This window comes from Triticum dicoccoides, chromosome 1A (genome assembly GCF_002162155.2).
Source record: "Triticum dicoccoides isolate Atlit2015 ecotype Zavitan chromosome 1A, WEW_v2.0, whole genome shotgun sequence".
Classification (NCBI taxonomy): Eukaryota; Viridiplantae; Streptophyta; class Magnoliopsida; order Poales; family Poaceae; genus Triticum; species Triticum dicoccoides.
Window position 1 is genome coordinate 301856699 of NC_041380.1, and position 15232 is coordinate 301871930.

Genomic DNA, 15232 nt, shown 5'->3' on the forward strand with positions numbered 1-15232 from the left:
ATGAACAGCATCCCATGGAGGGCTGGATGAACAGGACCACCCCGTGGAGGGCTGGATGAATAGTAGACGGTGGAGGGATGGATGAACAGTAGCCCGTGGAGGGGTGGTTGAATAGGAGCCCGTGGAGAGGGCTGATTGAACAATAGTCGGTGGAGTAGCGCATGGTGGAGGCTGGATGAGCAGGAGCCCGTGGATGAACAGTCGCATGTGGAGGCTGGAGGAGGTCGACGGTGGATGAATACTAGCCCGTGGAGGCTGGAGGGGGTCGACGCTGGAGATGAACATTATCCCATGGAGTTCCGTTTTGCGGTACGCCACACCCCTCCCGATGAACAGGACCCCTGTTTCGACCGTAGCGCTCCAACACAAGTCTGTTTCCTCCATTTTGCCGTACGCCACACCCCTCCTGATGAACAGGACCCCCGTTTTGACCATAGGAGGTCCGTTTCCTCCATTTTGCGGTACGCCAGACCCCTCCCGATGAATAGGATCCTGTTTCGAACGTGGCCGGTTGAACACAAGGCCGTTTCCTCCATTGTGCAGTATGCCAGGCCTTGTTTCCATCGGCAGTTCCGTCTAATCCGGTTGGCTCCCACGCGTTTCGTTGCCTCCCGATGAACATGACGCATTCCATTGCCTTCCCATGAACACGACGACGACACAGTTTCTCCGTTCCGACCCAGCCATGTACACGAGCCCTGGCCGTACGTATCCGCGAGTAGGCGTTCGAGACCCCGCCCGTATGTACGCACGTGGCCGTATTTCCTTTCTTGCACACTGGCCGCTATACGTACGTGTACATGCTACGGGCGCGCCTCTACTATGACACGTGCGCGCCTCTACATCGACCAGTATGTACGTACACGTTCGTGACCAGAGTGACAACGCTACGTACGCTTTGACTAGGTGGGTCCTGACTATCAGGCACTTCCTTACGTGCGAAGATGTAGCTGGTGGGTCCCAGCAGTCAGCCGGCGAATCATTTTTTTGCCCGGATGCACTTCCTTGCTTGCGAAGATGTAGCTGGTAGGTCCCAACAGTCAGGGGGGAAACATTTTTTCACGAAATACGGTTGCCCATCCGGTGGGTCTCTACTGTCAGGTGGAGGAATCATTATTTTCCACGTAATAAGGAGGCACTTCCTTGCTGCGGCCGTGGACCCAGCTGTCAGCCTCTCCACATATAGTCGACGTCCGATGGAAGCCGTTCCTTGACCACGTTGACCACGCCGCGCCGAGAGCACAAGGGCGGTGGACGACGGCGAGGACTAGGAAGGGGGCGACGCGGAGCGTCGGGAGACGCGACAGTGGATGCCCACGCGTAGAGGAGTATGAGGGTTCACTGGTTCAGCTGCGGTGTGAGGCTGTCGTCGCTGCAGAATAACAGGGGGTGCGGGTGAGTAGAGGGATGGCCTGGCCAGTAGTGGGAGTAGTAGGGGCGGTGAGTCCTCCGCGGCATCACGGCCGACCACGGGAGGCAGGAGCACACGGCACGACCGGCGCTGGTTTGGGCGGCTGGAGGAAGAAGACCAGAGGTTGAAGAAGCACTATGGCCGTTGGATGGACATCGTACGGTCACTGGAGCTAGAATCGTTCATATTGACTAAGTTGACAAAGCCCTCCATCCCCGTCAACTTAGTAGGCCCACAAGTCATCCTGCAACCATACTGGGTCCCAGCTAGCAGGGGGAGTATTCCTTTTTTGTACGTAATAAGGAGGCACTTCCTTGCGTGCGAAGATATAGCTGGTGGGTCCGAGCTGTCAGTGGCGGTATCGTTTTTTTCGTGAAATACAGAGGCCCTTTCGGTGGGTCCTAGATGTCAGGTGGAGGAATCATTATTTTGCGCATAATAAGGAGGCATTTCCTTGTGTGTGGCCGTGGACCCAGCTGTCAGCCTCTCCACGTACAAGCCACTTCAGATGCATGTCGGTCGTTGACCACGTTGACCAGGCCGCGCCGAGAGCACCAGGGCGATGGATGGCGGTGAGGCCTAGGAAGGGAACGACACGGAGGCAGGGAAGACTCGACAGTTGTTTCCCACACGGAGGGGAGTACGACTATATGAGGGTTTACTAGTTCGTCTGCCGTCGCCGGAGAATAACAGCAGGTGTGGGTGAGTAGAGGGATGGCTAAGCCAGCGATGGGAGTACCGTGGGGTGGTGAGGCCTGTGCGGCAGCATAGCCGACCGCGGGGAGGAGGGAGCAGGCGGTCCCACCGGCACTTGTTTGAGCGGCTGGAGCAGGAAGAGCAGAGATTGAAGAAGCACGACGGCCGTTGGATGGACATGCAACAGTCACTGCTTGTGCGTCAACCTTTATTTTAGGAAAGCCTCCAATCTGTGGAAAATAGCATACATCCCATCTGCCATTATTTCTAATAATTTACAGCCCATTTGCTAATTCTTAAGGTTTTTTTGGAGCCCCTATTCTTTTTGTTAGCATTACAGCCCATATTGTGGCCACGGTTAAAAAAGTATACGAAATTTTGCATATTTCGGTGCGGTCCGAACTGTTTTTAATCCTGAAATTTCGAGTCACATTCAAACAGATTTTAAAAATAAATGTATATCAATATAAAATCCAACAAATTGTCCATGCATACAAATCAATGCAATTTAAAATCTCAAAATGAAAAAAAGAAATTTGAAACTAATTGCCGGTTTGATGTGTTTTAAAAATGTACAACCCATTTCTCATTACTGATAGGCAATTTTCACGGCCAGCCGAATGAAGCTCTCCTCGTCTTGAAAGATTTGCAGCCCAACAGGCCTGACAAAACGACTTACTTGGCAAATCACAAAAAAACTAGGCTGTGGCCGTGGACCCAGCTGCGGCCATGGACCCAGCTGTCAGCCTCTCCATGTACAGTACTCTTCGGATGGAAGTCGGTCGTTGATCACATTGACCACGCCGCACTGAGAGCACCAAGGCGGTGGATGATGGCGAGGCCTAGGAAGGGGACGACGTGGAGCTGGGGAAGACGCGGCAGTGGATGCCCACACAGAGAGGAGTACGAGGGTTCACTGGTTCGGCTGCGGTGTGAGGCTACCGTCACCGCAGAATAAAAGGGGGTGTTGGTGAGTGGAGATGGCCTGGCCAGCGGTGGGAGTAGTATGGGGGCGGTGAGGCCTCCGCGGCAGCACAGCCGGCCACGGGAGGCAGGAGCAGGCGGTACGACCGGCGCTGCTTTGGGCGGCTGGAGCAAGAAGACTAGAGGTTGAAGAAGCACTATGGCCGTTGGATGGACATCGTACGGTCACTGGAGGTAGAATCGTTCATATTGACTAGGTTGACAAAGCCCTCCATCCCCATCAACTTAGTAGGTCCACAAGTCAACCACCTACTATGGTGGGTCCCAGCTAGCAGGGGGGTCTTCATTTTTCGTGTGCGTAATAAGGAGGCACTTCCTTGCGTGCAAAGATATAGTTGGTGGGTCCGACTTGTCAGCGGGGGGGACCATTTTTTTGCGAAATACAGAAGCCCTTCCCGTGGGTCCTAGCTATCAGGTGGAGGAATCATTATTTTGCGCGTAATAAGGAGGCATTTCCTTGCGTGCAGCCGTGGACCCAGCTGTCAGCCTCTCCACGTATAGTCCACTTCCGATGGATGTCGTTCATTGACCACGTTGACCAGGCCGCGCCGAGAGCACCAGGGCGGTGGACGACGGCGAGTCCTAGGAAGGGAACGACACGGAGCCAGGGAAGACTTGGCAATTGTTTCCAACACGGAGGGGAGTACGACTGTACGAGGGTTTACTGGTTTGTCTGCTGTCGCTGGAGAATAACAACAGGTGTGGGTGAGTAGAGGGATGGCTAGGCCAGCGATGGGAGTACGGTGGGGCGGTGAGGCTTGCGCGGCAGCATAGCAGGCTGCGGGAGGAGGGAGCAGGCAGTCCCGCCGGCGCTTGTTTGAGCGGCTGGAGCCTGAAGAGCAGAGATTGAAGAAGCACGACAGCCATTGGATGGACATCCAACAGTCACTGCTCTCGTGTGCATTATTTCTAATAATGTACAGCCGATTTGCTAATTCTTAAGAATTTTTTTGGAGCTCATCTTCTTTTTGTTAGCATTACACCCCATATTGTGGCCACGGTTAAAAAGTATACGAAATTTTACATATTTCGGTGCGGTCAACTGTTTTTAATCTCGAAATATCGATTCACATTCAAACTATTTTGAAAAATAATTTATATAAATATAAAATACAAATAATTGTCCACGCATAAAAATCAATGGAATTTAAAATCTTATAATGAAAAAAGTTGAAACTAATTCCCAGTTTGATGTGTTTTAAAAATGTACAACCCATTCTGGGCAAACCGAATGAAACTCTCCTCGTTTTGAAAGATTTGCAGCCCAGCAGGGATGATAAAGAAAGTAGGCCTCGTTCGGGCATTTCTTTTAAAAAATAAAACTGGGCTGGCCATTTTCAGCAAGAAAAAAACACAACTGGGCTCATGATGTGGTAAACATAAATAAAACCCTGGCTAGATGGGCTAGAGCCCCGTTCTTACCCTGATCCGTCGCTAAAACTAGTATAAATAACAACTGCTTGTTCCTCAAAAAAAAATGCGCGACCTGCTGGGTCCCTGGTGTTAGCCGCTCGTAGTGTAATTCTCTCGTTTGTTGACTACGCTGACAATGGCGTGAGCCCCAGATGTCCAACCATTAGGAGGAACCATATTTTTGGGCTTGTAATATAGAGGCACTTGCTTGCGTACTGCCATGACACTGGTGGGCCCCTACTGTTATCCTCTCCACGTACAGTGATCTCCTTGTTCCTCTCAGTTGTTGACAATGTTGACAACGCAAGAGGGCGGCGCACCGCGCACGGCGAGCGAACCAAGGCTGCAAGGCGGAGGACGATGACGAGGCCTCGGACGGAACGAACAGGAGCCATGGAAGATGTGTCGGTCCAGTCGCAGGCGGATGGGAGTACGAGGGTTGACTAGTTCGGGTGCGGGTGCATGTTGGGGCTGTCGTCGCCGGAGAATAACACGACGTGTGGGGGAATAGAGGGAGGGACTGGCCAATGTTGGAGGGTATGTACAGTAGGGCGGCGGAGGCGCAACCAGCCATGGGAGGTGCGAGCAGGCAGAGCCGATGGGGTGGTTTGGTTTGGGTGGCTGGAGGAAGAAGAAGACAAGAGATAGAAGATACACGGCAGATGTTGGATGTCAATCCAACGGTTGGTAGGCAGAATCGTTTGTTGACTGGCTAGTAAGTCGACACCACCTTGGATAGGTTATTTCCTCGTGGGTCCCAAATGTCAGAATCCAAATCTGTCATGGTCATGCAGCCTTTCCTATGAAAATTTACAGTCCATTTGATGTGCTAGTTCGAAATAAGTTTGTGGATGCTGGTGGGGGCTAATCACTTGGCTTCTATAATGCACAGTTAGCTCAAGCAGCCGGCGAGAGTAATGTTATTTCCCTTGGATGGGATTTGTTAGTTGTTACAATATTTCACTCTAAATTAAACGACTGGCAAGCCATTAGCCTTGCTTCAAATTATATATGACAGTCACAGCCGAGTTGAGAATGGCAAGAACATCTAACTCCATCTTACAAACTATACAAAAGCACGAGGGTTAATTGTTCATGAGGTTTACAAAAAAACCAAGGTTGAAAAGGGCAACAACATCTAACTCCAGCACTATTTTTGGCAGTCACAGTCAAATGGATCGGTCAAGTCCATAGAATGAACATCCTGGGTTGTAAAATATACTAGATTATGACCACAATATGTTGTAAATAGAAGCCCGGCACGTTCAGAAACTCTTTTGCCTACCTGAAACTCCTTTTTTCTCTTCCACATACCCATCCATCAAAACCATGCTGCTGATAAACTTATGCCTAATGGACAATAGTAACCTCGCATTCAGCAGGAAGAATGTGACAAATCTAGTGTTTGCACGGTTGGCTACATATCGTTCTAGCGTTATTGTCTTCAATCGAATCTGATGAGAAGTGAGAAAATCCCGATGCTTACGAATCCACCGATTGGTTATAACTTTCTTACCCCGTCCTGTTGCCTAAATAGACATGAAGATTGAAAACAGTTAAGGTCTAAAATAAGAGTGTCGAAAGAGCAACAGCTGAATGGTTAATTCTAGTACACTATATGCGGGCTTCCAATGTGTGTGAAATTATCACCTTTATATACAACTTCTCCAGACATGGAAAGCATTGCAGCAAGCCAATAATCTTGTTCAGATCAAAACTATTCATTTGGATATATAAGATCTTGACAGAATCCAGCACCATTGATAGGCCATACATGGAGAAACTCTTCATTGAGCATAGAACATAACATTAGTACAAAATGTGTACTCCAAGATGACATATAACTTATGCGCAGAAATTTAAAATGCACCTTATGGTTACAAGTGTAGATGACAATATAAAGTACCTGAAGAACTGTGGAGCCAAACACCATATTGAAATGAGCACAGAGATCATGTATTACACCCAAGGTCTCCAGTTTAGGCACAGAGAGGACGGTTATTTGCAACGGTGAATAACTAGAATCAAGGATCAACCTTTGAAGTGAAGGGGCATCTTGGATGACGAGCTGCCTTCCGTCAAAAGAAATTCCAATTCTTATAAGGTTAGGCGACTTTATTTGGAGACAACCAATTCTAACTGTGAAAACAAGCACCAAGCACTCCAGGCCAGGGCAATTGGAGTGGATAATGCTGTGCAATGAGGCCTCCGATATACGAACCCGCACAGGTGAAAGTTTCTTGAGAAATGGGAGTCAAAGGTTTAGTACCAGATTGTCTGGTAGGTCGCACAGCGCAAAGGTGGCAGTGTGGAGAGAGGAGGAAAACCGCGAGATGGACATCGGTGCTAAGGGCACAGGTAGATGGCGTTCGGTATCTGGTAGGTGATTTCCAGGGGAATAGTAGAACTCAAGCAGCTGTAGTTCTGTGAATTCACGGGATTTCAGCCAGGCATCCACCGTGCAGGGCATGGTATGCTTGCTCAGGTAGCATGAAAGGATGCAGAGGCTTTTCACGGAGCCCTGGTGGGAGGAGATGATGGCTCTGGGGATTTCCAAATCATTGAAGAGAGATAGTTGACGACAGTCAAGATTAAGGGGCACGACGCGCCATAGAGGCCACCCGAATTGAGAGGACTTGGGTGCGGCAGCAATCCTTGGTGGGTAGAAGCGAGATGATCTCCCCAAGGACGGCGTCCGGGAGATCGCTGATGAGGTCCACCCGAGATTCTACGGGTTCCTGGAATCCGGTGGGGGCGGGGTCGCCTCTTCGCCTCGCGCTTCCGGGTGCGGGATCTACAACAGGCGTCGCCGCTGGCGGGAGCCTCATCTTATTGGTGCTGGGGTCAGCCGAATCCATTTTCCTCAAGGGCGTCGCGTCGCACTCACGGTTTTGAGCAGAGTAACGAATGACGAGCCCCTTGGGGAGTGAAGAAGAAGGGGAGCTGGGGTTTTTCTGTAGTAGTGAGGAAGAAGGGAGCTGGGGTTTTCTGTAGGAGTGAGGTGAGTAATTTGGGGGTACGAGTGGAGCGAGCTGACGTGAGGTGGCTGGGAGTGAGGAGGAAGAAGAACACCTAGGTTTTTTGGGGGGACGGTATGCTGGGTGTGGGTAGCGCCTCTCATTCAGTAAATATATGGACTTTTGAATTACAACTAGTACAGTGGAGACACTCTACAGCTACCCAGAAAAACAACAACTACTACTACAGTGGATACAATACCGCTTCTGGCTCCTCCTAGGTCATCGAAACGTCTCCCTCTACTGAATGTCGTTATAATTTTGTTCACCGACATGCGAGCCATGCAGCGCGCGGGCCCAACTTCCATCCACCAAATTAGAAGGCAGTATGCGGGCGGAGAGTCACCCCGGTCGTAGCGCGGCAGTAACAAGCCGACGTATCACAAAACCCCACCTCCCGCAGTCTAAGTTTGACGGACGAAGCAACCATCATTTCACTCTTCGCTGAATCCCCTTCTCCCTCACCGTCTTCAAGAAAGGCAACACTCGCATCTACCACTATTCTTCTCTCCCAACGAAGGGAAGGTAAGCTGATCCGTGATGTTGGTATATTTTCCTTCAGAGAAAAAAAAGAACTTTTGCAAAGCAGTAACCGATCCTCACTCTCTTTTTTGTTTCATTGTCATTGCGATTGTGTTTTCCTTTCAGTGGTCTCCTAGTATTCGTTAGTTTCATGATGGACCAAGGAGAACCAGCCAAAGATCTGCCAATATTGGAGCAGACACGAGAGGCTGATCCCCACGAGACAGAGAGCTCCAAGAAGATGGAGGCAGCCACCGAGCCGACCCCAGATACACTCACGGCCACTACTGAGATGGTCAACGCCCTGTTTGAGGTTACAACCCCCGTGGAGCTGCGGGAGCAGTTTCCCCCCTCCGAGGATGTGTCCCCCCCCCCCATTGAGCTGCCCAAGGTGATTTTCTTCTTTGCCGATCTCGATTGTGGTTTTTCATCTAAGTATGTGGTGATGAATAATGCAAAATTTTATTAGCTTCGATGCCATGCTATACATAGTGGTTTAAATAACTTGTATTTATTATACTGGAAAGTAGTTCAGGATTTGTTTCTGTTTCAATTAGAGCCCTGATGCAGACAAGGATTGTGTGGTTGTACATGTCACTCTCTATGAGGTGGGCAACTTGAATATACGTACTGGGAAAACAGAGTTTTTAGGCTGTTGGATCCTAGAAGCCATTTGCACTTATACCAATGAAGAGTTGTATTCTAGCCTCATCGTTGTCAGGCGTGTTGTCCAGGGTGTACTGAAGCACAAGAAGTTCAAAGCTACTCCTTCGTTTGTGAGGCATACTGTTCTTGTCAAGCTTACGTAGGAAGATGACATGGCATGCCTCCACAAACAAGTTTATGAGTGGCAAGGCCACAAGGTTGTCTTCATGAAGGTTCACAGGATTGAGCTGCTACCGGACATCCTCGATGATGTTCATGGCAAGGTCCGTCATGTGTCCAGCCCAAATTAGATCGAGGCATGAAATAGTTGCCCCAGCTAGTGTTTAATAGTTTGGATTGTGTCTAATTATCCGAACCTTGCCTGTTATCGAGCCCTCTAGGGCTAGTACTCTATTTGAATCTGTCTATGGGAACTGCTGCTACTTTTGTGTGCCCGTGAATCATGTGAGAACCATCGCAATTTTTGCCAAAATAGATGCGTCCTCACTAGTTTTTTCATGAATATGGCATGGTAAGACATAAGTTGCCACGGTTTATCATACGAGCAGTGTGTGTTTTGATGAAATAGAGTACTCGTTCGAGAACTGTGCACCGACGTATACATAAGTACTTGTAAACGATGTTGTTGCTACCCCAATTGTAAGCAGTTGCGCAAAACACGGCACATTGGCTCAGCTTGCTTCAACACTAGGCTATCGACCAACTAACAATCAACAATCTGTTGTCTGACATATAAGCAACTATGTATCTTGTTACAGTGGTTCATGCAGTTAACTGAGGCCACGATGTAAATTCCAAACGTTCACACGCTAGTCCAGCGTTCATGTGGAACACTCACATTAAAGTCAGCTTCATAAAAAGCTTGAAAAGCATAAGTTAAGCAATTTTATACATCTCAATGATTCATAGAACATAACAAACATATACTCACAGCAAAAGACAAAGTTGCGAGAAGGTTTACAAAGGGCCTCCCGACAGGCTTAAATTTCCTGGAGTTCACTCTAGTTTTTTCTTGTTGCCACCATCCAGGGTTAGGTTCTCTCATTCTAGAATAACCAATTATAATTGCGTTCTCAGCTGGAATGCTGAACTGAACCATGTAGTGTACTGACTAGGTGAAATTCTTGTGCATTCCACTAAATTTAAGCACCGCTATTTGCAGAAATAAGCAGACCACAATGCCTCTTTTCCGCGCACCTATCCAAAAAACTGCCATGTAGCCGTGCCAGCTAGTCCTCCGTCCATGGATGAACTGGTAGAAAGTGCATTCCGAACTAGGATGCAGTTGTTTTCGCTCGTCACTACACTGCAATCAGGAAGTAAAACGTACGAATCCACTTCTTTTATATTGCGTTGGTCATTCTACCTAGTAACTACCAATGTAGGAATACCTGGAAGACAGGTGATTAGACGACAACAACAAGGGATAGCCATCTCATTTTGCGCAGTTCTACTAAAAACTAAGGTGTGTGCTTTTGATTGCGTGGATAGAAATGATACGGAGATAGACATCCCGAAATGATATGGAGACAGACATCACTATTTGCGCAAATACGAAAAATAGTTATTTAAACAGCGATAGATATTTGCAGTGGCGTATGATTAACAACAACATCTATTGTGTTATAATTGGCACTAGATTGACAGTATGAAACTGTCCTTAAGTAAGTAGCATCACATCACATCAACACTGCCACTAAATTAACATGCAGAACAATAGCATTAGTATTACTGTCATGAGACTAGCACATGGTCAGTAAATGTGCAATCAAATTTGTGCAGTTCCACTGGGATGAAGCAATGTTAGCGGTGTGATATTTAAGTGTAACTGCAAAAACACAATTCATGGGAAATAAAGAAAGATGGAAGTACTTCATAAAATGGTGGTGGCATTGCTTCAATTTATCGACGGCACTAGACCATTACTTATAGTGACATTAGGTGGCATTGCTGAATGCTTCATGTGATTTTACATTAACGGTAGTGATATGGGCGTAGGGACAGCAGGGGCATAAAGTGGTGAGGCAAATGTGGTTGCCGAGAGCGGCAAACACTAAGGCAACATGTCTGCATTTGTCCCATTTTTTATCTCCTCGGCGACATTTTCCTATGTGAGCACAGGAAATCTAGACCTGCTCATTCTTATTTGCGTTGTTCCCCAATACCCGTCACTTTCTTTCCTTTTTCAACCAAGAGATAGGTCCACTTCCCCCCACCCTTTGCCATCCACCATGCTTTCTTTGTCTTTTCAACCAAGAGACCGGTTGGGTAGCCAGTATCTACTACTTTCCCCCGTTTCCTCTTAGAACCAAGTCCTAGATTCATGCTACAACTTTCCCACTTTATTCCCTATTTGAACCAACTCTTATAGTCAATTGTATAAACTAGCTTTACCTCTAATAATAGTAAAAGTCTAGGTGGCTTTGGAACATCAGACGGAAGTAGAAAAAGATCCAGACGAAGCCAAGTGGGGAGCTGGGGCAGTGGAGCAAGGCAGGTTTCGAAGAAATATACACCCGAGGGTCGTCGGCATGTGGCAAAGACGGCGTCGGGAGGCCGCATCTTGGCCACAATACCGCAGGGAGGAAGAAGGGGTCGGAGGCCCTCCCGAGCCGGTGCTCTCTCGGAGAGAACGGCACGGCCGCCGATTGGGACGCGCGGGAAGCCGTTGGTCTCCTCCCTCGCTGCCGACGACAGCGTGAACGATGCACCTACACCTGCCCCGGTTGAGGTTGTCCGGCCGGATTTGTGACCAGCCGTGAGCTGAGAGAGTGTGGCCACCTATGTCTTGCTTAGATCTGGAGAGCTTGAGAGAGTGAACGAGAGGAACCCTAGTAAAGCAAGCGCTAAGGCTCCTACTTATATATATATATATAGTGGAGTGATTTTGTTGTACTAGCTTCAAAAAAATGTGCTCCTACATGTACCCGCGAGTGGGTGTGGGAGAACTAGTGCGTGCGTGCACCGCTTCTCTTCGTGAGAGTACAATATACTATGCCCAAAGAACGTTCGCCACAAGAGTAATAGTATAAGTGTGTGACGTGTGAGCTAAAATAAAATGTGCGCGGCATCTTTTGCTTTTTAGAAGTTCTGAGGGTAGGGTGTGAAGAGCACATATGTGTGTGACGTCTACCTGCAGATAGACGGTGGGCGCGAGAGGACTCGGGAGGGTCATGTCTCGTGAGGGTGCGTGTGCGTGAGAGAGAGGGGGGCACGTATCAATGCAATGCATGTGTCCGTAAATCATTATCCGACAAACGTTCGCCACAAGCCTTTTCCTAACGAACGCCGTAAGAACTATTAGATCGGCATCCGACAGTGTCAGTTTTGCCATGTCATTTAATAGAACAGCCACTCCTCCTACACACAAATCTTCCACGTGAGTGTTAGCAACTGCCGTATGCTCCCTCCGTTCCAAAATGCAGTGCATATAGCTTTATTGAAAATTCGAACCTCGCAAACTTTTACCGAGTTTTCGTGTACCAAATTGCACATGTAGAATACCCTGTATAAATCATTTCATTCATCTTCAAGAGGTAACTATAAAGATGGGGGGGAGTCTACAAAGGAAGACCATCGTATCACCTGCAGCAATTTCAACCATCCTTTGGTGTGGAGGAATGTCATAGGAACTCTATATGATATGATTTTTATAGGATTTTTTCCTTTAGAGCCAATTGGTTCATAGGAATAGATTCATATACTCCACATTTCAAAGGAAATAAACATGATATCATTTCTATAGCTTTAGAGCCATTTGGTTCATATGAATGGATTCCTATACTCCCATAATTTCAAAGGAAAATAAACATTAGTGTATATTCAATAGAAAAGTTCCTATGGTATGAACCAAATTACCTCTCTTTTCTAATCCCTCCTCGTAGGAATTGAGATACATGTCATCTCTAGATTCAATAGAAAAGTTCCTATGATGTGAACCAAATGACATCTCTTTTCCAATCCCTACTCATAGGAATTGAGATACTCCATGTCATCTCTTTCCCTTCAACTTCCATGTATACATCTTCTATTCCTAAATAGCTAGTACAACCCACTAGTAGCTTTTTTCCAAGACATGCAACTATGGCACAAGAACTATATAGTGTGCGAATAACTTTGAAAGATGGTCGCTGGATAAAGCTAATCCGACAGTGCAGAGATGGCAAATCCGAGCACTACTGGCCGTTGGATATCATCAACATTCCACCAGATCTGCCACATGTAAAATTTAGAAGACTCCATGGTTGAACTTAAGCATAATGCACAAACCTCAAAACACAAGCACTTCTCCTTTGTTCTAGAATCTTCCGTATCATAATTGATTTTTTCTAAATGAATTGCCATTATTTGTTTTTTTACTTTACGCTTTACAATGCACAACCCCATGAATCTTAATATTTTTATAAAACTAATTGATTTTGAATGAGATGAACTATAAGAACTAAACGAACATCTACATCATGCATATATGACTCAAAGCTTTACATGCTATAGTGTAGCGACCCGACCTCAAACGGTCAAGTCTCTGTGCTTCAGTGTCATCCCTGGATCGGTAATGCTGACACACACAGTACTAGAAGGATTTATAACAGAGTAGCAATCACACACTTATTACATTGAATGTCTCAAAAGAGAACTTATTACAATAAATATGGCTTAAGGCCATCTAATATGATAACAGCGGAAGGCTTGGAAGATAAAGTGAGTCCATCAACTCCAATGGCATAGCTGAGCTGCACGGCAACGACCTAACGAACCTTACTCCTTGTCTGAAAAGTCTGCAACATAATATGTTGCAGCCTGAAAACGGGTCAGCACATGGAATATGCTGGCAAGATAACACAGTAGAGCAAGAACAGAATAATGCTATAACTACATGCATATTTGGCTGGTGGAAAGCTCTATGGTTATAGTTTTGTGAAAAGCCAATTTTTCCCTACAACAAAGAAATAGATTTTAATTTAACTATCATGGTAGTTGAAACATCATTGAGAAGGTTCCTCCAACTCAATCCCAATTGAAGTAATTATCAACCCAACAATATTAAGTTAAAAAGTGATGAGATACTTAAGATACTCCAAGTACTAGATACTCAAGATTGTCCATAACCGGGGACACGGCTAACCATGATTAGTTTGTACACTTTGTAGAGGTTTGCGCACTTTTCCCCACAAGACTTGATCTCCTCCATTGGATTTCTCGCACTACCTGGTGTTTGAGAAATGGATGACCGAGACACAGTCTTTCAGAAACATTAACTCTCTACTCCGAGTAGACCATACCAAACCTACAACCCACTACCTGCTGATCTACCTCTTCGAGAGCTTCACGTAACTTACTCAACTATGCTAGAGCCCATAATATCTTGTGGCTGCACACGGAAGTTTCTAGCATGAATCATCTCAGTTCCTTTTGAGCCTGGGTGGCGGTCCATAGGAAAATCACATGGAACCCCGGGATTTCCAAAAAATACAGGCAAAACTGGGTTCTCCAGGTGCCTCAATCCATCCAGATGTGTATTCAAGTTGCCACCTTAAGTTGAACCGTTAATTAACAATCTCACATCTGTCATGGATTTCACTCAACCAAACCACATGTACGAGCATAGCATAGCAATATAAGCAACGCGTCGAAGTAACTCCCAAGGGTTTGAATGTAACAAGGAAATAGGTTCTACCTCATCAACTAGTTCCCAACCCACATGTTATTGGCATCCTAATCATGCAATGTTTGAGGATTGGAACTAATCCATAAAAACTGGGTGATAAAGGGGTATGATCAAAGTGTTACTTGCCTTGCTGACGATCCGCGAAACCTAGGGACTCCAAATAACACGCTTCGCACTCCGGAATTCTATCGCAAACAAACAATAGCATACATAAGCAATCAAGCAAAGAAGCACGGGTAAATCTCAAATAAGAAGATCTAACCAGAAAATTCAACTTCAGAACTCTGGTTTGCAAAAAGAATCAAATCAAACGGAGCAACGAAACTCAAACGGCGAAAGAAAACAATATCCATTTACTAATCTGGACTAAGGTCAAATTTTACAGTAGCAAAATCTTGTTTAAGTTGATTAAACAGTAAGAGGGTCTCGAGACAAAGATCTAGGCGCTTGAATCGCCTGATTCCGATAAACGAGCGAAAAGATAAACTGAAACGAAAATCGGATCAGAGATCGCGATCAGAAATAATCGTGGAAAAATTCGATAAAAGAAAACTGACGAACAGGCTAACGAACGAGCGTTCGTTGTCTGTAACTAACGAGCAAAAACTGTTCATTTAAACGAACGAACGGACGAACATCCGCTAAAGAGAAGAATCGGGAAAAATCGGTGAACCGAACAAAAAAACGAACTAGGTTTTTCAAAAAAAACTGAATCGGTTTTTCTTTAAAAAACCGGCGGTGAACGGCTACCTCGTCGGGTCCGGCGAGATGCGGGGCTCCGGCGGGGCGAGGCGGCGCAGCGCGGCAGCGTGGCGCGCGAGGCAAGGCTCGAGAGGCGGGCTGCGACGGCGTTGG